At 45.3% G+C, this 22315-nt stretch overlaps 1 protein-coding gene across 4 annotated transcripts in view; it reads left to right on the top strand.

The window, feature by feature from the left end:
• ccser1 (coiled-coil serine-rich protein 1) overlaps nt 1-22315 on the top strand; it is a 1298783-nt gene that overhangs the window by 471580 nt on the left and 804888 nt on the right. The gene's annotated exons all lie outside the window — the stretch shown is intronic.

Here is a 22315-nt window from a genome sequence, read left to right as displayed (position 1 = left end):
AATCAGCACATCTTTGTAGTGTGGGAGGAAACCGGAGTACCCAGATGAAACCCACGCAGACGCGGGGAAAACGTGCAAACTCCACACAGACAGTCACGCAAGGCAGGAAATGAACCCGGGTCCCTGGCACTGCTACCTCACTGTGTCACCGTTCGATAGAAGACCAGCCATGATCTGGCTTGAAGGGCCAAATAGCTCCTGTTTTGAGCTTTTATCCAGTTGCAACCTCCTTAATTAAGCAATTGCCCAAATAGTGATCAAACAGCAACATAGGCCAAAGCTCACATTTTAGTATGGCACTGATGGAAACAAAATCACTGCATATCTCATTTTGATTTTGTTGATTCTTAACAAAACAAAACTCACCCTTGCTTTGAAGGAACAGCTGAAGGAAGGATCTTGAATTTGTTTTAATGTTTCACATGTATCTGCAAGATATTAGTTACTTGAATGTGAAACCAATTAGAAATAAAACAGGGCAGCTTAATGAGGAAATAATTAAGTTAATTCAAGTGGCGTAATTCCAGTAGATTAATGACTGCAGGTGTAATTAGTTCCATGTGCTAAAAGTGTATATTTCTCTGTATTCTGACTGTATGGCAAGTAGCAAAATATTTATCCATGGCAACCTAATTGCTTTGTGGGAAATGATACCGTGTTATCAGTAGAACATAAGCTTTCAATTGCTTGGCAAAACATTATTAGGAATGTATACTTCACTGTATGCATTGGATTTGTTTCCTCCTTAACCCTGCCTAATTACTGGAATTGGCATAATAAAACATTAGGATTTCAGGGCCAGTTCTGCAGGGAGAAAAGAGAATAATTATGGAAGATTCCTTCCAGAGACACGTGGCCTCCGGTCCATCTTATAGCTCAATTAAGCTCCGCGCAAAAATAACATCGGCAGCCGAAAATGAATTTCCAGTCTTGTCTTACGAAGGCCATTTGTTGAACCCATCATTATTAATATTTCCATCATGATTCTGACATATTTTAGCCTCTTCTGTTGGACTAGAAGATTAGATGTGCGGCAGCATAATATGATCTCATTGAGATATCTTCAATCCTAGAGTCAAACTCGGCTTCACACATTATTAATATAAATGTAGCAAATTTGAATACTGTGGCGCAACGCGAGGAATGTTTTGGGCACATTTTCCTTTGATGACCTTTTCACCAATCTCACCTCTGTCTCGTCAATCGAACCAAGGGAATAAACCATAAGCCAGTCCCTTTGCGACTGGGTAGATCCAAAGTGAAATCACGCCGATGATTCAACACTTAAAAACCTTTAGTATTCATGATCAGTACCCTCCTTTTCTCATGTCTTGCGAGCCCAACCAAATTTACTGCAAGTTCGCAGCTCTGCTTTGTTACTGTATTGGTATACAGTGAAAAGTATTGTTTCTTGCGCACTATACAGGCAAAGCATAATGTTCGGAGAGAAGGAAAGGAGAGGGTGCAGTCTGTAGTGTTACAGTCAGAGCTAGGGTGTAGAGAAAGATCAGCTGAATATATGGTAGGTCCATTCAAATGTTTGATGGCAGCAGGGAAAAAGTTGGTTGGTACGTGACCTCAGACTTTGGTATCTTTTTCCCGACAGAAGAAGGTGGAAGAGAGTAATACCAATCTCTTTAGGTTCAGTGCTTCAGCTTGTCAATTGTCTTTGCAAAGAAACTGCTCCAATTCATGGCAGATACTTTTAAAAATGTATGTTCTCCTTCTACCATTTTCCTCTTTCTTTGTTTGGGGCATGCTTTCGCAAACACCACCAGCCTGGCACATTTTCCAAGTGGCCCATTTTGTATCCAGTCTAAGCCTAAGTGACTGCCAACAAACTATTTGAGTACATATGCATCACTTGATCATCTCCCTGCATATATGCCACTTCCAACTTCGATCACTAGATATCAAACAGAGTGTTAGAGCATGAAAAATTACTGACAGATGAGGAGGAAAATCTGTATGTTTCCCAACCAGAAACCATGGATGAACAGGGATATCCACTGCCTGCTAAAGTCCAGGCCTGAGGTGTTCAAGCCAGGCGACCCTGACCTATACAAGAAAGTTAGATATGATCTACAGAGATCCATCAAAGATGCCAAAAGACACTACCGGACCAAGCTAGAATCTCAGGCTAGCCACACAGACTCCTGCCGACTATGGCAAGGTCTGCAAGACATAACAGGCTACAAAATGAAGGCAGGTAAAATCACCGGCTCCAATGCACCCCCACCTCGGTGAGCCCAATGCATTCTATGCTTGTTTTGAGCAAGAGATCAGGGACACCTCCCATCCCAGAACCTGTACCTGAGGTCACCATTGCCGATGTCAGAGCAGCCCTTTCAAAAGTCAACCCACGGAAAGCATCAGGCCCAGATGGGGTACCCAGACGAGCACTCAGGTCTTGAATGGGTCAGGTGGTGGGGGTATTCGCAGACATCTTCAACTTCTTTACACCAATCTGAGGTCCCCAACAGCTTCAAGAAAACGACCATTATCCCGGTACCAAAGAAAAGCCAGGCAGTGTGCCTTAATGACTATCATCTGGTGGCTCTGACATCCATCATTATGAAGCACTTCAAATTGTTAATCATGGCACAAATCAACTCCTGCCTCCCAGACTGCCTGGATTCGCTACAGTTCGCCCATCATCTCAACAGGTCCACTGCAGACACCATCTCCCTGGCCCTAAATTCAACCCTGGAACACCTAGATAACAAAGACACTTATGTCAGACTCCTATTTATTCATTACGGCTCAGCCTTTAACACCATTATTCCTACGAGACTCATCTCCAAATTCTGTGGCCTGGGGCTCGGCTCCTCCTTCTGCAACTGGATACTATGCTTCCGAACCCACAGACCGTAGTCAGTAAGGATAGGCAGCAACACCTCCTCCATGACCATCCTCAACACCAGTGCTGCACAAGGCTGTGTCCTCAGCCTCTTACTATACTCCTTATACACCTCTGACCGTATGGGCAAATTCTCCTCCAACTTGACTTTCAAGCTTGCTGATGATACCACCGTTGTGGGTCAGATCTCAAACAATGATGAGACACAGTGCAGGAAAGAGATAGAGAATCTGGTGAACTGGTGCAATGACAATAATCTCTCCCTCAATGTCAACAAAATGAAGGAGATAGTCATCGACTTCAAGAAGTGGAGTGGAGGGCATGCCCCTGTCTACTGCAATGGGGACGAAGTAGAAATGATCAAGAGCTTCAAGTTTTTAGGTGTCCAGGTCACCAACAACTTGTCCTGGTCCCCCCATGTGGACGCTATAGTTAAGAAAGCCCACCACGCCTCTACTTTCTCAGGAGATTAAGGAAATTTGACATGTCTGCAATGACTCTCATCAGCTTCTACAGATGCACCATAGAAAGCATTCCTTCTGGTTGTATCACAGCTTGGTGTGGCTCCTGCTCTGTCCAAGACGGCAATACTGTCCAAAACCGCAACCTCCAAAGGGTTGTGAGCGAAGCCCTGTCCATCACTCAAACCAGCCTCTATGTCCACACTTCCCGCTGCCTCGGAAAAGCAGCCAGCATAATTAAGGACCCCACCCACCCCGGACATTTTCTCTTCCACCTTCTTCCATTGGGAAAAAGATACAAAAGTCTGAGGTCACGTACCAACCGACTCAAGAACAGTTTCTTCCCTGCTGCCATCAGACTTTTGAATGGACCTACCCTGCATCAAGTTGAATTTTCTCTACACCCTAGCTATGATTATAACACTACATTCTGCACTCTCTCCTTTCCTTCCCTATGTACAGTTTGTTTTGTCTGTTTAGCGCGCAAGAAACAATACTTTCCACTGTATACGAACATGTGACAAAAATAAATCAAATCAAATCAAATCAAAAGGAAAGGCAATTTTTTATATCTGCCGTTCAAAGACTTTTAGGCCATCACTCTGGGTTGAGTTTTAACTCAGCCCCAGAGAAGAGAGAGACAGCGTCTAAACCCATCCAGTATCTAAATCAATAGGATGTGGATTTTTTAAGTGCTGAATGAGGCAGACGCTTAAAGGAAAATACCTGGAATAAATCATTCAGCTATTTTTAAAAAATTGATTTACAGGATTTGGGCATTGCTAGCTAGGCCAGCATTCATTGCCCATCCGTAGTTGCCCTTGAGAAGGTGGTGGTGAGCTGCCTTCTTGAGCTGCTGCAGCGTGTATGGTGCAGGTACACCCACAGTGTTGTTAAGGAGAGAATCCAAGATTTTTGATCCAGTGATAGTGAAGGAACGGCAAGATAGTTCCAAGTCAGGATGGCGAGCGACTTGGAGGGGAATGTCCAGGTCCCTTCATTGGCCCACACAAACAGGTTGTGAGACAGGCTGATCTTTATCATGTCTTTAAAGTAATTTTTATATGCAAGAGCGAAATACGTAACAGACCAATTATGATGCAATGTACAGTGAGGTACAGTGGCTTGGCATAGGTCAAAAAACTGCTGTGATCGTAGGTGAAAGGTCACCCAAAGAACCCCTAGAAATGAAGTGCGGGGGAGAGTCTTATATTGCTTACTTTCCTTTGACACTTACTTATTGATTCTTTTCAGAGACAAGTCTCGGAGTTCCCAGTGAACTTCCAAAATTAGTTCTTGCATTCTATTGAGTTCTCTGCCACATGTACAATTTTTTTTATTCATTCGTGGGACATGGGCATCGCTGGCTGGCCATTAGTTATTACCCATCCCTAGTTGCCCTTGGAAGGCAGTGGAGAGTCAACCACATTGCTGTGGCTCTGGAGTCACATGTAGGCCAGACCAGGTAAGGACGGCAGATTTCCTTCCCTATTAGTGAACCGGATGGATTTTTTCAACAATCGACAATGGTTGCATGGTCATCAGTAGATTCTTAATTCCAGATTTTTAAAAATTGAATTCAAATTCCACCATCTGCTGTGGCGGAATTCGAACCCGGGCCCCCAGAACATTCGCTGAGTTTCTGGATTAATAGTCTAGCGGTAATACCACAAAACCATTGCTGTCTCATCACATTAACATTTTCCTGGTTTGTGGATAGCAGTGTGGAGCTCTGTGCGTGCATGTACAGAAGGACAACCAGACCTGTGCAGCTCCATCATCTCTGGTTGGTGCAGGCCCTGACAGTCTGTCAATCTCACTCCTGTCTGAGACCAGCGACTTCATGTGCAACAGCAACTATGCAATGTCCTCAGAAATGAAGGTTCCTGTAAATCACTGACACTTGCAAGGTCTGATTCTGCATCACTTGTAGAAGCCTTGTGTATTCCACCTGACATGAATACAGGCAAATATCCACACAAAGCTCAGGAAATGCCATTGTGTTGCGCTGGTGACTGTTTTGGCATTTGGATTGACAACTATGCTATTTACATCGAGTGGTGTCACATTGATGCTGTACAATTTGCGTTGAAAGTAGATATATTTGACAAGTTAGATATACACTGAGAATATAAAAAGTCATCCATTTCCTATAAACCTAGCACCCAGCACAGATGGCATCTTGTATCAAGTGTTGAATATGATGATACCTCAAGGTGAATTGCCTCACTATGCAGCATGGAAAATTTGATGTTTCTTCTAAAATTTCATATTAGTACTCATTTATCTATGCATTCCACTCTGGAATGGAATGAAGAATCTACTGATGACCATGCAACCATTGTCGATTGTTGAAAAAATCCATCCGGTTCACTAATAGGGAAGGAAATCTGCCGTCCTTACCTGGTCTGGCCTACGTGTGACTCCAGAGCCACAGCAATGTGGTTGACTCTCCACTGCCTTCCAAGGGCAACTAGGGATGGGTAATAACTAATGGCCAGCCAGCGATGCCCATGTCCCACGCATGAATTTTAAAAATTGTACATGTGGCAGAGAACTCAATAGAATGCAATAGGCTCCCTAGTGGTTCATTTGAATCATACCTGGAGTCTCTGACCTGAATTATAACAACAGAAAGAAATGAATCGATTCTTAACATTTTGCCTTTTAAAAAATTATGTCCTTGATTTTCCAGGGCAGCACGGCGACACAGTGGTTAGCACGACTGCCTCACAGTGCCAGGGACTCGGGTTCGATTCCCGGCTTGGGTAACTGTCTGTGTGGAGTTTGCACGTTCCCCCGTGTCTGCATGGGTTTCCTCCGGGTGCTCCGGTTTCCTCCCACAGTCCGAAGTACTGTGGGAGGAAAGGTTATTGCTAATTTTCTTTCCACACTTTCCTCCCACAGTCCGTGTACCTTTAAGAACTGTTTTTTTAAAAAAAATCATGTTATCTGCAGCTATCATGCCTTCAGTAATTCTTTTCGTTATGGCACTGGTTGTCTGCGAGAAGTCCTTTTATTGCTTTATTCCTCCTTCAATGGCTTAAATGGGATTTTGTCTATTTTTACTAGAGGCCTCGGGTACTTTCTGGGAGTTGTTTTACTGACCCTGCATTGTTAGGAGGAAGCTTGGGTGGCGGCGGGCCATGTGTTTTGGACAATTTTTTCTTCATAGTGAATTCAAGTTTTCACTTTTAATTTGGTTGCTGGTAGCAGTTTTAGTTTAGATAGGGGTGGACGTCCGATTAGAAAGCAGTGTTTCTCGCTCTCTTTTCCTGGTTTTGGAAATTCTGCTGTTTGCAAGAAGCAACATTCCTGGCCTTCCTGGAGTGGAAAACCTGCTGTTGATGGTTAGATTGCCTAGAGTCTCTCTCCCTGGGATTATGGGAAGCTGTTCTAATTTCAAGCTGTTCTGGGTGTATATCCAGGGGGCTGCTAGAAGTTACAAGGCTGGGAAGTCAGAGTTTCAATTCTCCACCCAAAGGACTAAGTTCCAGCATCACATGAGCATTCATATTTTATGTATTAAACCTATGGTAAAGGTTTCATTTATGGGATTTGTTTTGTTGGAGTGGTGTTTAGTTGGTAAAGTTTATACTATATCATGAGTGTTCTTTTCTTGTTTGCAATTGGTAAAGGTTATTGCTAATTTTCTTTCCATACTTAACTAAACTTTGTTTGATAAAAGCTCCCTAGTGCTTCATTTGAATCATACCTGGAGTCTCTGACCTGAATTATAACAACAGAAAGAAATGAATCAGTTCTTAACATTTTGCCTTTTAAAAAATTATGTCCTTGATTTTCCAGGGCAGCACGGCGACACAGTGGTTAGCACGACTGCCTCACAGTGCCAGGGACTCGGGTTCGATTCCCGGCTTGGGTAACTGTCTGTGTGGAGTTTGCACGTTCCCCCGTGTCTGCATGGGTTTCCTCCGGGTGCTCCGGTTTCCTCCCACAGTCCGAAAGACGTGCTGGTTAGGTGGATTGGCTATGCTAAATTCTCCCTCAGTCTAAGTGAGGTAATGCATTTTGGAAGGTCTCTTACAGATAGGAAATATATAGTAAATGGCAGAACCCTTAAGGGTATTGATAAGCAGAGGGATCTGGGTGTACAGGTACACAGGTCACTGAAAGTGGCAATGCAGGTGGAGAAGGTAGTCAAGAAGGCAGATGGCATGCTTGCCTTCATCGGCCGGGGCATTGAGTTTAAAAATTCGCAAGTCATGCGAATTTAGAACCTTAGTTCGGCTGCACTTGAAATATAGTGTTCAATTCTGGTCGCCACACTATCAGAAGGATGTGGAGGCTTTGGAGAGGGTACAGAAAAGATTTTCCAGGATATTGCCTGATATGGAGAGCATTAGCTATGAGGAGAGGTTGGAGAAACTTGGTTTGTTCTCACTGGAATGACGGAGGTTGAGGGACGATCTGATTGAAGTCTATGAGATTATGAGGGGCATGGACAGAGTGGATAGTCAGAAGCTTTTTCCCAGGGTGGAAGAGTCAATTACTAGGGGGCATCGGTTTAAGGTGCGAGGGGGAAGGTTGTATGAGACAAGTTTTTTACCCAGAGAGTGATGGGTGCCTGGAACTCGTTGCTGGGGGAGGTAGTGGAAGCAGAAACGATAGTGAGGTTTAAGGGGTGTCTGGACAAATACATGGATAGGATGGGAATGGAGGAATATGGTCCCTGGAAGGGTAGAGGGTTTTAGTTCAGTCAGGCAGCATGGTTGGTGCAGGCTTAGAGGGCCGAAGGGCCTGCTCCTGTGCTGTAATTTTATTTGCTCTTTGTTCTTTCTTTGTATCCGAACAGCCACCGGAGTGTGGCGACTAGGGGATTTTCACCGTAACTTCATTGCTCTGTTAATGTAAGCCTACTTATGATGAATAAATTAACTTTAAAAATAAACTTTAAGATGAGCATGAATAAATATCTCCATTATTTTTGATCTTTTGTTGGGTATATTTATGCAGAGAATTCCTCATCGGCCAATTGTTAGCACTTTGCCCATAAATCCTGCCGCTCTTTTTGTTGCCATTTTTGACTTGCCGCACGGATTTTCCACTCGTCCCCCCATTTTTAATGGCATTGCCCAACCCCATGAGCAGTCCCAGGGTCACACGAATCTTAAACCGTCCCTTCTCCATCATTTTTTCAGCCACCTGTTGCCCACCCGAGATTTCTCTCCCTTCCTCTCCATGGTCCAGAGCCTGGGACTGACAGTAAATCCAGCGATTACTATCCAGGAACTTTGGCTCCTCAATCTGGAATTTAATTCCCACAAATTCCCTCCGCTGAACCTCAAACCTACTCCGATCAGTGACATTGGCTGCTGCATGAAGTATGACTCTGGCTGATCCCGCCTTTAATAAATCCGAAGATGTTAGCAAGCCATAAAATAAGGGATTTTCAAAGATACTGTGTGGGACTCTTGGGCCTCCCCGCTGCATGTTCCCCGCTGGTGGGAGGTGGTGCGTCGCTCCCTGGTGGGGGTTCCGGCCGCTGTCGATGGCATTTCCCATTGACATCACCCCAGGCCAGTGGGAAACCCGTGGGAGGGGGTGCGCTGCTGGCTGGACCGGAGAATCCGGCTGGCGTGATTGGCCGGAGAATTCCGGCCACTGTTTCGCTCTGTCTTTCTTTGAATTCGATGCACGAAGGGATGCGAGTTTAAGAAAATAAAATAACTCTTTCATTTTGGGCACCAATGAGCAACATCAAGTGTTCCTAGTTTCAGTGCATAGAATTACAAAGTAAGTCCAGCAAAGGAACAGGCCATTCAGCCCAACTGGTCTATGTTGGTGTTCATGCTTCACTTGAGCCTCCTCTCAGTCCTCTTTAGCTAAACTTATCAATATATATTTTCTATTCCTTTGTCCCTGATGTGTTTATCTATCTGGAGATAGATAATCAATCTGCTATTCACCTCAACTAATCTACATGGTAGTGAGTTCCACTTTCTGGGTAAAACATGTTCCTCCTCAATTCCTCTTTGGATTTATCGGTGACTTATCTCATATTTATGGACCCCACCATTCATCCCCTCCAAACGTGCAAACATTTCTCCGCCTCAATCCTATCAATCCCTTTCGTAATCTTCAAGGTCTCTGGTCAACCGCTCGGCCCAATCCTCTGGTCCGGAAGAAAGAGCACCAGGCTGTTCAATTTTTCCTGATTGGTATAACTTCTCAGTTCTGGCGCAGCGTGAGTCAGCCTACAACCGAAACAGTTCTCATCTCCCCAAAGTTATAGGCATAGGTTTAACCCAAAGGTAAAAGACAGAGACCCTTGATGGTAGATACTGCAGACTCGATGGGCCAAAGGGCCTTTTCTGTGCTATATGACTCTATGGACAGGATTGTCCGGCCACGTTCACCCCAAAACCGGAAAATCCCGCCAGAGGTCAACAGATCTTGCATGATTTGTGTCCTGCCTGCTACAATTCCCGTGGCGGACAGGATGTTAAAATTCCGCCCTGTGACTCTGTGACTTGGATCATTTGTATGTTGACATTTCCTTCAGACGCAGGGTGTGACCTAGCTTGATACACTGTTTGGATGAATAATTAATACGAAATACGACATTTTGTGACATTGTATTTCCAGGAATCAATTTTTTTGTGATGTCACATAAAATAGATTTGTTTTCTTGTGTTGTTATCCATTACCTCCCTTTACTGCCAAATGCCAGTAACGTCACTCATTTATCATTGTCTGTCTGTAATTCAGTCACAGAGTCTCACCTACATTGATGAAATCTGACAGGCTGATAGATGATGACTGGCACTGACGATAGAACGTTCAAAAGCGAGACTGTACACTTCTCATTACATGTTAATACTGCTATCTCGTCAAACGTAGATCGAAGGTTTGTTGTAAATCTTATAGAAGGTTTTTTTTGTGATACAGGGATACAGTTTATCTTGCTGTTGAATCCTGCAGATAACTAGTGGTTTTGCCATACCTGGAGGCCATAGCTCTCTCAAAGACTGGACGCTGAGAGAGGGGCTTTCCAGAGGTTCAGTCTCATATTGTGTGACTATTTCTGCTCATCGCTATTAATCTTGGCTTTTTTACTTTGCATTTAATTGTTTTCCTCTGTTTTAACTTTCAGTTGCGTTTTGCCACTTTGTACTGGATGACTGACCCTGCCTCCTCCTTTTTCAGCTGTAGCTGCCCCACCTCTCTGTGACAAACCCTTGATTTCCCCCCACTCCCCCCTCCTTCTTTGAAACCTTCTCCAGCTTCACAACCCTCTGAGATCTCTGTGTTCCTCCAGTTGTGGCCTTTTGTGCATCCTTCACTCATCTCCATTGAAGGTCATGCCTTCAGTTGCCTATGTCCCAAGCTCTGGAATTCCCTCATTAAACCTTTCTGCCTCTCTAACTTTCCTCTTTTAAGGTCCTCAATAAAAATCTTTCTTGATGACCATCCTTTAGGTCACCTGTCCTAATATCTTCTTATATAACTTGGTGTGAAAACTTAGTCTGATAATGCTCTGATTAAGTAACTTTATTGCACCTTAACACAATCACCAACTTGCTGATGTTTATCATTGACTGAAAACTTAACTGGAATAGCCATATTAATACCAATAGGTCAGGGTTGAGACGTCTGCCACAACTAACTCACCTGCTAACTCCCCAAAGCCTATCCATCAGCTACAAGTTACAAATTAACAGTGTGATGGTGTGGAAATTAAATTGTCATTCCAGCTATGGCCAAATATTTAATTCACTTTGTTCTGCAAGATTAAAGATGCTCCCTTCAAATGAAACACCATGGAGTTGCTGGAAATTGTGAAACTATAGTTAAAAGCAGTTAAAAACTGCCGATGCTGGTAGGGAAATATTAAGTTACAACAATTGTGGAAATTAAGTTGTGACAAACAATTCTGTCAAGTAATGGAAAATGTTTTTAGCAAACAAGGCCTTCAGTGAGGCCAACGCTTGCGTACTCAGGATAAGAGACTAATCTAACTTCGCTTCAGTTTAATAAACACTGCATTCCAGGCTAGGACACAGGATGAAAACAAAGACAAGTTACCATGGCAAATACCCAAATAACAAAATATGTTGACATATTAGGCAAATGAAGGTTTTCTATTGGATAAGAAAGGGCAAAAAGCTATGCTGTGATTGGTGGATTATGTATGCAAATAAAGGATTAGAAAGTTTCTCGTTCCTCATTTGCTGTAATTAACTCTAACTGCAAAGTATCTGTATGAATCGACAGAACACCAGAGTGAAATTCACTGTTCACTGTGTCTGTCCTTCTTGCCAGCAGGTAATAAAAAACTGAAAAGATTTGAGTACTCACCGTGCATTATTTGGGTTAATCCTCACCAATACATTACTTGCTTGGATGAATGTAGCTCCAATAACAATCTGAAATTCAACCCATCCAAGACAAAGCAGTCCACTTCATCAGCCATCCACCATCTTAAACATTCACTCTCTCCACCACTGACACACAGCGGCAGCCGGGTGTACCATCTACAAGGTGCTTTGCAGCAACTCACAAAGGCTTCTATCGGCAGCACCTTCCAAACCAGTGACCTCTACCACATGGAAGGCAGATGCATGGAAATACCACCACCTGCAAGTTCCCCTCCAAGCCACACGCCATCCCGACTTGGCAATATATCACCGTTCTTTCATCGCCGTTGGGTCAAAATCCTGGAACTCCTTGGTTAAGCAACTGAGAAGGTGCTTCAACAATTTAAAATCAATTTAAAAGTAGATACAGCTGTCAGACCACCACTGTTAGCAGTTGTGGGGTGGGAGGCTGTGGTAAATCACTGTTAGCTTATTGCCTGTGTGTGTGACATGCCTGGACACAGCCCTGCCGGCCCTGCCCGGGACTCCTCCCCCACCCGCCCCCCCCCCCCCTCCGGTCCAGGTATAAAGGCGACTGCTCCCCACCTCCCTGCCTCAGTCTGGACCAGTTCATCGGCATGGGTGTGCTCCAAGTCTTTTGCTAATAAAAGCCTATTTGTTCTTGCATACAAACTAGTCTTTGCTTGATTGATGGTGCATCAGAGGCATTGATGTGTTGTGGGGCTGGAGTGGGGAAAGTTTCCAGGTACCGAAGCTGACCTTTGCCAAGGAAGGTAACTGGAGACCAATTGGAAAACTCCGAATCAGTCCGAATTGATTGGCCTTAGCTAGGCTCACACCACACTGGATTGGCTACCCGCTTTATCAAGGCGGAAAACCCTGCCCCACCCAGAACTGCCCCCCGCAAAAATGACTGGAACCAGGAAACTGGCATGCCAACTGTCGTTGGCACTATGTTGTCCGTCTACCTCTGTTCCTGCCATTGGTGGATCTGGTAAATTCAGCACAAGGACTTTGATTCTGCTAAAATCTAGTAACTGGTTGCACATCTTTTTCAAACCTGCTGTGTCCCAAAAACAAACAACGATGCCAAATTTTACAACTGGCGATTGAATATATTTGCAATGCGTAAATGAGTAACTCTTCCAACCTGTACCTCAGGTCACACATCACAGGGCTTTCCACCAGTCTGTCACCCATGTATTTATCTGCGCGTTACAGGTGGCATTCCACGTGTCATGGAGGTAGCTGATATAGTTGGCCCTGTCAGCAGTGGTCTTCTTGCATCCATGACTTTTTATTTCCCTGCTTGCTGCCAGCTCCTTACCTTGAGGTGCAGGGTGTAAATCAAAGTTGGTTATGTTCATTTCTATTTAAATGCTCCTTCATAATTCTAGCAATGTTGTACAACTGATATGTAGTTTAAGTTTATTTATTAGCATCACAAGTAGGCTTACATTAACACTGCAATGAAGTTACTGTGAAAATCCCTCTAGTCGCCGCAGTCTGGCACCTCTTCAGGTACACTGAGGGAGAATTTAGCATGGCCAATGCACCTAACCAGCATGTCTTTCGGACTGTGTGAGGAAACCAGAGCACCCGGAGGAAACCCACGCAGACACGGGGAGAACGTGCAAACTCCGCACAGTCACCAAAGCCGTGAATCGAACCCGGATCCTTGGCACCGTGAGGCAGCAGTGCTAACCGCTGTGCCACCGCACCCCCCCCTCCCTCCACCCCATTGCTTATCAATCTTTAAGTATCATCATTAAAGTAATGGATCTCAATAGTTTTATTGACTGGTGGAGTGTTTTATGTCAGATTCATTTCCAAATTGTTTCTAAGTATTTCTGTCAAAAAGGAGTTTTAAACGGTGCTAAATATGTCTGAATTGTAAATATCAAATGCTTCCTCCTTTAAAAAAAATGGTGCAGTATCATAAGGTGATTTACTTTCATCCATCTGGACTATTAGTGGGTAGTGATTTTGTGATGCTTGACACTTGTGATTAAGTCGCAGCGCTGAAAACCACTTAGAAACAATAATGCCAAATGCAGTTTTGAAACCAAAGGAGCAATACAAAAGAGAAGGTTGTTTCGGGCAGTAAAAATGAGAAGTGCCTGTATTGTTTTGGCATCTGGCATTTTTCAGGTTGGACTTCTTCCTTGTCACCAATGTATCAGGCACCTTCCTCATGCTTTGCTTTCTTCCCCAGCTGGGTTCAATGTTTTCCCCTACAGATTAAGGCTTTTGAACGAGTGGGCCATAGGTTTTTTTGCAAATCAGAAGAACAATGCTTCACGGTCACCTCAGCACCTCACTGTACCGCAAGCCCACGGACAACCTCACGATGCTCCACCTCTCCAGCTTCCACCCTAAACACGATAAAGAAGCCATCCCCTACGGACAAGCCCTCCGTATACACAGTATCTGCTCGGGTGAGGAGGATCGCAACAGACACCTCCAGATGCTGAAAGATGCCCTCGTAAGAACAGGATATGGCGCTCGACTCATCGATCGACAGTTCCGACGCGCCACAGCGAAAAACCGCACCGACCTCCTCAGAAGACAAACATGGGACACGGTGGACAGAGTACCCTTCGTTGTGCAGTACTTCCCCGGAGCGGAGAAGCTACGGCATCTCCTCCGGAGCCTTCAACATGTCATTGATGAAGACGAACATCTCGCCAAGGCCATCCCCACACCCCCACTTCTTGCCTTCAAACAACCGCACAACCTCAAACAGACCATTGTCCGCAGCAAACTACCCAGCCTTCAGGAGAACAGTGACCACGACACCACACAACCCTGCCACAGCAACCTCTGCAAGACGTGCCGGATCATCGAAACGGATGCCATCATCTCACGTGAGAACACCATCCACCAGGTACACGGTACCTACTCTTGCAACTCGGCCAACGTTGTCTACCTGATACGCTACGCAGGAAAGGATGTCCAGAGGCATGGCACATTGGGGAAACCATGCAGGCGCTACGACAACGGATGAATGAACACCGCTCGACAATCACCAGGCAAGACTGTTCTCTTCCTGTGGGGGAGCACTTCAGCGGTCACGGGCATTCAGCCTCTGATCTTCGGATAAGCGTTCTCCAAGGTGGCCTTCACGACACACGACAGCGCAAAGTCACTGAGCAGAAACTGATAGCCAAGTTCCGCACACATGAAGACGGCCTAAACCAGGATGTTGGGTTTATGTCACACTTTCAGTAACCCCCACAGCTTGCCTCCTGGACTTGCAGAATCTCACTAGCTGTCCTGTCTGGAGACAATGCACATCTCTTTAACCTGTGTTTAATACTCCCTCCACTCACATTGTCTGTATCTTTAAGACCTGGTTGGCTGTAGAGATTCGCATTCTAATCAGTATTCTGTAACTTGATTTTGTGTCTCTGTGCCCTGTTTGAGAGCAGATTTCCACTCCATCTGATGAAGGAGCAGCGCTCCGAAAGCTAATGGCATTTGCTACCATATAAACCTGTTGGACTTTAACCTGGTGTTGTTAAAACTCGAACAATGCCTCAAGCAGACCATCCTTTCTCCCTGTTACCATCTGCAGGAAGATCACTAATTTGAGTTTGTCGCACAATGACCAAAAGCTGCCCTGGTGAGCTTCCCTCCCTGATTTGGACAACCTGGCCCCTTTAAACTTTTTCAAAAACTTATAATACCACAAGAATTGCAGGACTTTCACCTCGCTGCACTCAAAGGAAGAAGTCCCCCAAATCACTGGTGGATCATCTACGTGATGCTATCTAATGACATATGGTGACACAATACTCAACATTGCTACCTCACAGTGCCAGGGAACCAGGTTTGATTCCCGGCTTGGGTCACTGTCTGTGCGGAGTCTGCGCACTCTCCTCGTGTCTGTGTGGGTTTCCTCCAAGTGCTCCGGTTTCCTCCCACAGTCCAAAAGACGTGCTGGTTAGGTGCACTGATCATGCTACATTCTCCATGAAGGTACCTGAACAGGTGCAGGAGTGTGGCGACTGGGGGATTTTCACAGTAACTTCATTGCAGTGTTAATGTAAGCCTACTTGTGACTAATAAATAAATAATAATAAATAAATGTATTAACTGTCCCCAGGAAATCCTGTGCAAAACATGAGAATAGTAGAGGGTGGCGCAGTGGTTAGCACTGCTGCCTCACAGCGCCAGGGACCCAGGTTCAATTCCAGCCTTGGGTCACTTCTGTGTGGAATTGCACATTCTCCCCATGTCTGTGTGGGTTTCCTCCAGGTGCTCCAGTTTCCTCCCACAGTCCAAAGATGTGCGGGTTAGGTTCTTTGGCCATGCTAAATTGACCCTAGTGCCAGGTGGATTAGCAGGGTAAATGAGGTTAGGGAAATAGGGGCTGGGTGGGATTGTGGCCAGTACAGAGTCGAAGGGCAGAATGGCCTCCTTCTGTACTGCAGGGATTCTATGATTCTAGACATCTCTTGCACATTGTACTTGCATGGGCGCAATGACTGAGCAGTAGATCAAGGCTCGAATCGGTAAAATCCGTGCACGATTTGTTCAATGAATAAGCATCCATTATTATTTGTGTAGCTCTGTTTGAGGGCACTTGACTATAATGTTCAGATAGTTTTATCCCAGTGCACATTTAACTGGCATTTTACAGCAGTCTGTTTCCTACACGCCTTAATTGGATTTGCAAAGAGTACAGGTAGAAGTGGTGGTAGCGGTGGGTTGAAGAGTGTTACTGGTTTTATAATTTAGCACTCCAAGTCTACATGATTACATGCCTGAAGCTCTTTTAACAGATTGTAGAAAATGTGCGAGCTTCCATTCCTGGTACGCCCTGAACAGATCTCCATTTGCAAAGGCAAATATCCCGTATCCATTTTATTGGTGTGACACAACAGTGAGGCTTGAAGTTATTTCTTTTTGAACAGTGCTAACAGATCATCTTGCTTCCAATTTTCATTACATTTTGCATGTGTTGATAAAGCCAGCACGAAGCGATTGGTTTGCCATCAGCTTGATAAGATAATTATTGAGTAAGTGTAGTGGCGAGCTTCTCTTCAGTGCAATGAATATTCATGTGAAATGAAATGAACGCACAATGGAATATGTATTCATCTGCAAGATATTTTTGTCCTCTGTGCAATGTAATACATACATGAAGTAACCTGTGCATGCAGGCTCTGTATCGGGTTATGTGCAAATTCGAAAATTGTCAATTGACGGATCACAAAGCAATAATTTTTCTTATGTTATTTGTCCTTGGATCGTGGACATTGCTGCATGATTACCCAACCCCAATTTCCCTGAGAAGGTGATGGTGCTTTCCACTCAAACCACTGCAGTCTTGGAGGCAATAGCAAGCTGACAGTGGTGTTTAGATGGGAAAGTCCAGGATTCTGATGCATCAAGGATGAAGGAGTGGCAATGTTCAACTCCAGTGTTGAACGTTGAAATCATGGTATTCCTTCTTGTTGTTCTTGGAGGCAGAGGTCACAGGAGCATAAGATATCGGGGCAGAATTAGGCCATTCAGCCCATCGAGTCTGCTCTGCCATTCAATAATGGCTGACATGTTTCTCAAATCCATTTTCCTGCCTTTTCCCCATAACCTTTGATCCCCTTACCTATCAAGAACCTATCTATATCTCTCTCAAATGACCTGGCTTCCACAACCTACTTGTGCAGTAAATTTCACTACCCTCTGGCTGAAGAAATTCCTCCTCATCTCCATTCTAAAGGGTCGTCCCTTTACTCAGAGGCTGTGCCCTCGGATCCTGCTCTCCTACTAATGGAAACGTCTTCCCCATGTCCACTCTATCCAGGCCTTTCAGTATTCTGTAAGTTTCAATGAGATCCCCCCTCCTCCTTCTAAACTCCAACGAGTACAGACCCAGAGTCCTCAAATGCTCCCCATGTTTCAAGCATTTCATTCCTGGGATCATTCTCATGAACCTCCTCTGGACCCTCTCCAGAGCCAGCACATCCTTCCTAAGATTCGGGGCCCAAAATTGCTCACAGTATTCCAAATGTGGTCTGTCCAGAATCTCATAAAGCCTCAGTAGTGCATCCCTGCTTTTATACTCTAGTCCTCTGAACATGAGTGCTATCATTGCCTTTGCCTTCCTAATTACCAACTCAACCTGCAAGTTAATCTCAAGAGAATCCTGTAAAAGGATTCCCAAGTCCCTTTGCGCTTCCGATTTCTGAATTCTCTCCCCATTTAGAAAATAGTTTACGCCTCTATTCTTCCTACCAAAGTGCGTAACCTCACACTTACCCACATGTATTCTATTTGCCACTTCTTTTCCCACTGTCCTTACCTGTCTGGGTTCTTCTGCAGCCTTTTTGCCTCCTCAACAAACTACTAGTCCCTGCACATATCTTTGTATCATCTGCAAGATGCAGATGAAGCAACTTTGATGTGTCACAGCTATGGATCCTGTGGACCGTATGCATTGCAGCCACAGTGTGACGCTGTGAGTGTGGGGGGGGGGGGCGGGAGGGCGGGGGGGGGGGGGGGGGGGGGGGGGGGATGGTGGGGAGAGGTACACCAATGAAGCTGCCATGTTTTGGATGGTGCTGAACTTGTTGCCACACAGGTGAGTGGCTCACACCTCACAGTGTACTCTTCGTTGTTGGCGGAAAGAGACCAGGTGACATGATGGGTATAGAGGGATATGGGCCAAATGCGGGCAATTGGTATTAGCTTTGAGGTTTAAAAAAACATAAGAGCGGCATGAACACATTGGGCCGAAGGGCCTGTTTCCATGCTGTAAACCTCTATGACTCTATGACACCATTTCTGAAGAAGCTTGCAAACAGATGTTCTTTCTTTCAATCAGTCAGCACGCAAGAATGACCCAACCTTGTCTTTGCTTGCTATTTCAACTCACCATCTTGCTCTCATGCCCGCATATCTGTGCTTGGCCCACTGCAATGTTACAGTGAAGCCCAATGCATACTGTCAGAGCAGAACCCCATTTTATGATTAGGAGCATTTACAGCCCTCATGACTCAACAATCAGTTCAACAACTTTAGATTGTGAACTTTCTCCTCCATCTTGACCCGCTTTTTATTTTATTATACCATGATCATCACCTTCAGTAGTCCTTCACACTGCCATTAACACTCCCTCTGCCTTGTGCCATACACATCCTTGTTGCAATCTAACTTTCTATTTTGGGGCGGCACGGTGGCACAGTGGTTAGCACTGCTGCCACACAGGGTCAGGGACCCGGGTTCAATTCCGGCCTCGGGTCACTGTCTGTGTGGAGTTTGCACATTCTCCCTGTGCCTACGCGGGTTTCTTCCGGGTGCTCTGGTTTCCTCCCACAGTCCAAAAGATGTGCGGGTTAGGTTGATTGACCATGCTCAATTGACCCGAGTTTCAGGGGATTAGTAAATATGTGGGGTTCCAGGAATAGAGCCTGGGGGGGGGGGGGATTATGGTTGGTGCAGACTCGATGGGCCAAATGGCCTCCTTTTGCGGAATTCTATGGATTCCATGATTTTGTTCCACCTCCTGCACCCTCTCTTATGCAGTATATAATCCATCACTTTTCTCCCTCTCGCTCCAATGAAGAGTCAAAACATTAACACTGTTTCCCTCTCCACAGATGCTGCCAGACCTGCTGAGTTTTTCCTCCATACTTCTATTCCTCTTTGAGAACTCCAGTATCCGCAGTGCGTTGCTTTTATTTTGGTTCTTCTTTGTCTCTTGCGCGCTCACGCTGGGCTCCACCATGTTAGTTGAAAACTGGCTTGATTGCATTACAGCTCAGTGATTGACCTCATTAATTATCGCAAGTTTCCCAGTTTATTGTGAGAACAACTGTTGGCAGTTACATAAAAGTATTTAATTTGCGGGACCAAGAGGCGGAATTGCCAACAGACCATGAAGCAGTGAGAAAATTGTTACAGGAGGCAAGATGTCAGCGTATGCTTAACCCTTTCGTTTGTCGCGCAGGATTCAGTTACACTGCAGTGGTGTGATACAGATGTGGATCAGTGCAGATATGTGTGAAAAAAATAGCACAGAAGCAAGTGACCAGAAAAATGGAAATTGTGTCAAGTAGATCAGTGTTTTAAAAAGGAAGAAGATCTAGATTTCGCGTGGATAAACTTATGAAATTATGAACTTACTTAAAAGTCAAATGACGTTATATTTGTCCACAGTTTAGTTTATTTATTAGTGTCACAAGTAGGCTTACATTAACACTTCAGTGAAGTTACTGTGAAATTCCCCGACTCGCCACATTCCGGCGGCTGTTCGGGTCAATACACCCTAACTAGCACATGTTTCAGACTGTGGGAGGAAACCGGAGCACCCGGAGGAAACCCACGCAGGGAGAACACGCAAACCCCACACAGACAGTGACCCAAGCCAGTAATCGAACCCGAGTCCCTGGTGCTGTGAGGCAGCAGTGCTAATCACTGTGCCACCGTGCCACCCTTAACACTGCAATGAAGTCATTGTGAAAATCCCACTTTCCAGCGCCTGTTTGGGTACACTGAGGGAGAATTTACCATGGCCAAAGCACCTCACCAGCACATCTTTCGGACTGTGGGAGGAAACTGGAGCACCCAGAGGAAACCCACGCGGACACGGGGAGAACGTGCAAACTCCGCACAGATAGTGACCCAAGCCGGGAACTGAACCTGGGTCCCTGGCGCTGTGAGGCAGCAGTGCTAACCACTGAGCTGCCCTTGTGAGAGGACAGAGCACCATGAAAGGAGGTTCCCTTCTTGTTTAAGTTGTTGGTCACAGCCTATCTTGGGTACTGGTGGGTGTCAAATCCATGGCAGATGCTGTTCATTCATGCCAAACGGATACATAAAAATATCATACGAGTAGGAGCAGGCCACTTTCCCCATCGAGTCTGCTTTGTCATTCAGCAAAGGGTATTGCCTCATCTACTTCAACTTCAATAGAATTGAAAAGTAGCGAGGTTACGCTAAATCTGTCTCAAAACCTTGATCAAACCACACTCGAGTATCGGGCCTGGTTCTGGTGGCCATATTTTTAAAAGTTTATATAGGGGCACTATGTGTCTCTGGTTGAGCGATACATTTGGTGTGTTACCATGATGAATGGTGCGTAGCAGTCAGTCTGCTTCCCATCTATTGTTTTCAGCTCTCCCTACTGGCTAGCAGTGTAAAGGTAGCAAAAAGAGCATTAAGTGCATAATACATTTCCCACCAATACAGAGGCTCTTCTTCAGCAAGCCCGACAGCACGTCCTCACTTCAAGTTGTGGTTGCGTTCTGAAGATCACAATTTTAAGTGAAATAACTTCAAGTGAGGCACTGGTTCCCACTGGATTCGATGTTAAAACTGCAGTTAGATTCTGTAGGACCTTCCTTTTCAGAAAAAAAGACAAATATTAAAACTCCATCGAAGTTAGAATGAAAGAATCCCCTCCAGCGCAGAAGGAGGCCATTCAGCCCAGCAAATCTGCACCAACTCTCTGACCCAATATTACCCAGGCCCTCTCCCGCACCCTATCCCCATGACCCCAAACATTTACCATGGCCAATCCAACTAACCTGCACATGTTTGGAGTGTGGGAGGAAACCACAGCACCCAAAGGAAACTCACGCAGACATGGGGAGAACGTGCAAACTCCAAACAGACGGTCACCCAAAGTCGGAATTGAAGTTGGGTCCCTGCCGCTGTGAGGCAGCAATGGTGACCACTGTGCCACACTACTGCCGAGGTCTAATCGATGCAAGTTCTCCACAAGGGACAATCGTCACATCCCAGGAATCTGTCTTTCATTCTGTCTAAGGCAAGTATATCCTCCCTTAGGTAAGGAGACCGAAACTGTACACAGTAGTTCAAAAAGGATTTAATTAATTTACAGAACTTGGGAATGCCAAATTGCCCATCCCTAACTGCCCTCCAATTTAGAGGGCATTGAAGACTCAACCACATTGTAAGGTCATGGAATCTCTCCAGTGCAGAAGTAGGCCTTTTGACCCATCGAGTCTGCACTGACCACAATCCCACCCAGGTCCTATTTCTGTAACCCCACATATTTACCCCGTTAATCCCCTGACACTAAGGTCAATTTAGCATGGCCAATCAACCAAATCCGCATAGCTTTGGACTGCGGGAGGAAACCGGAGCACCCGAAAGAAACCCACGCAGACATGGGGAGAACGTGCAGACTCCACACAGACAGTGACCCGAAGCTGGAACTGAACCCCGTTCCCTGGCGCTGTGAGGCAGCAGTGCTCACCACTGTGCCACCATGGCACCCAATTGGTGTGGGTCTGGAGTCACATGTAGGCTAGACCAGATGAGGATGGCAGATTTCCTTCCCTAAAGGACATTAGTGAACCAGATGGGTTTTTACAACAGTCAACAATGGTTTCATGGTTATGGTTAGGCATTTCATTCCAGATTTTTAAAATTGAATTCAATTTTCACCATCTGCCGTGGTGGGATTTGAACCCGGGCCCTCGGACTATTACCCTGGGTCTCTGGATTACGGGTCCAGTGACAATACCACTACGCCAGTGCCTCCCCATGATGAATATCAGTAAGATAGACTTGGTGCATTTGTGTTGTGTGGTGAGCTGTGTCTGCTTGACCAGAACCTTAAATCAGGTGCTCAGTGTGAAAACTCTTCAAAGCAGGGACTCATCCCAAATGCCTGTATA

Source organism: Mustelus asterias, chromosome 1, assembly GCF_964213995.1.
Source record: "Mustelus asterias chromosome 1, sMusAst1.hap1.1, whole genome shotgun sequence".
Lineage (NCBI taxonomy): Eukaryota > Metazoa > Chordata > Chondrichthyes > Carcharhiniformes > Triakidae > Mustelus > Mustelus asterias.
The sequence above is the reverse complement of the archived record's forward strand: the minus strand, read 5'-3'. Positions and strand labels throughout refer to the sequence as shown.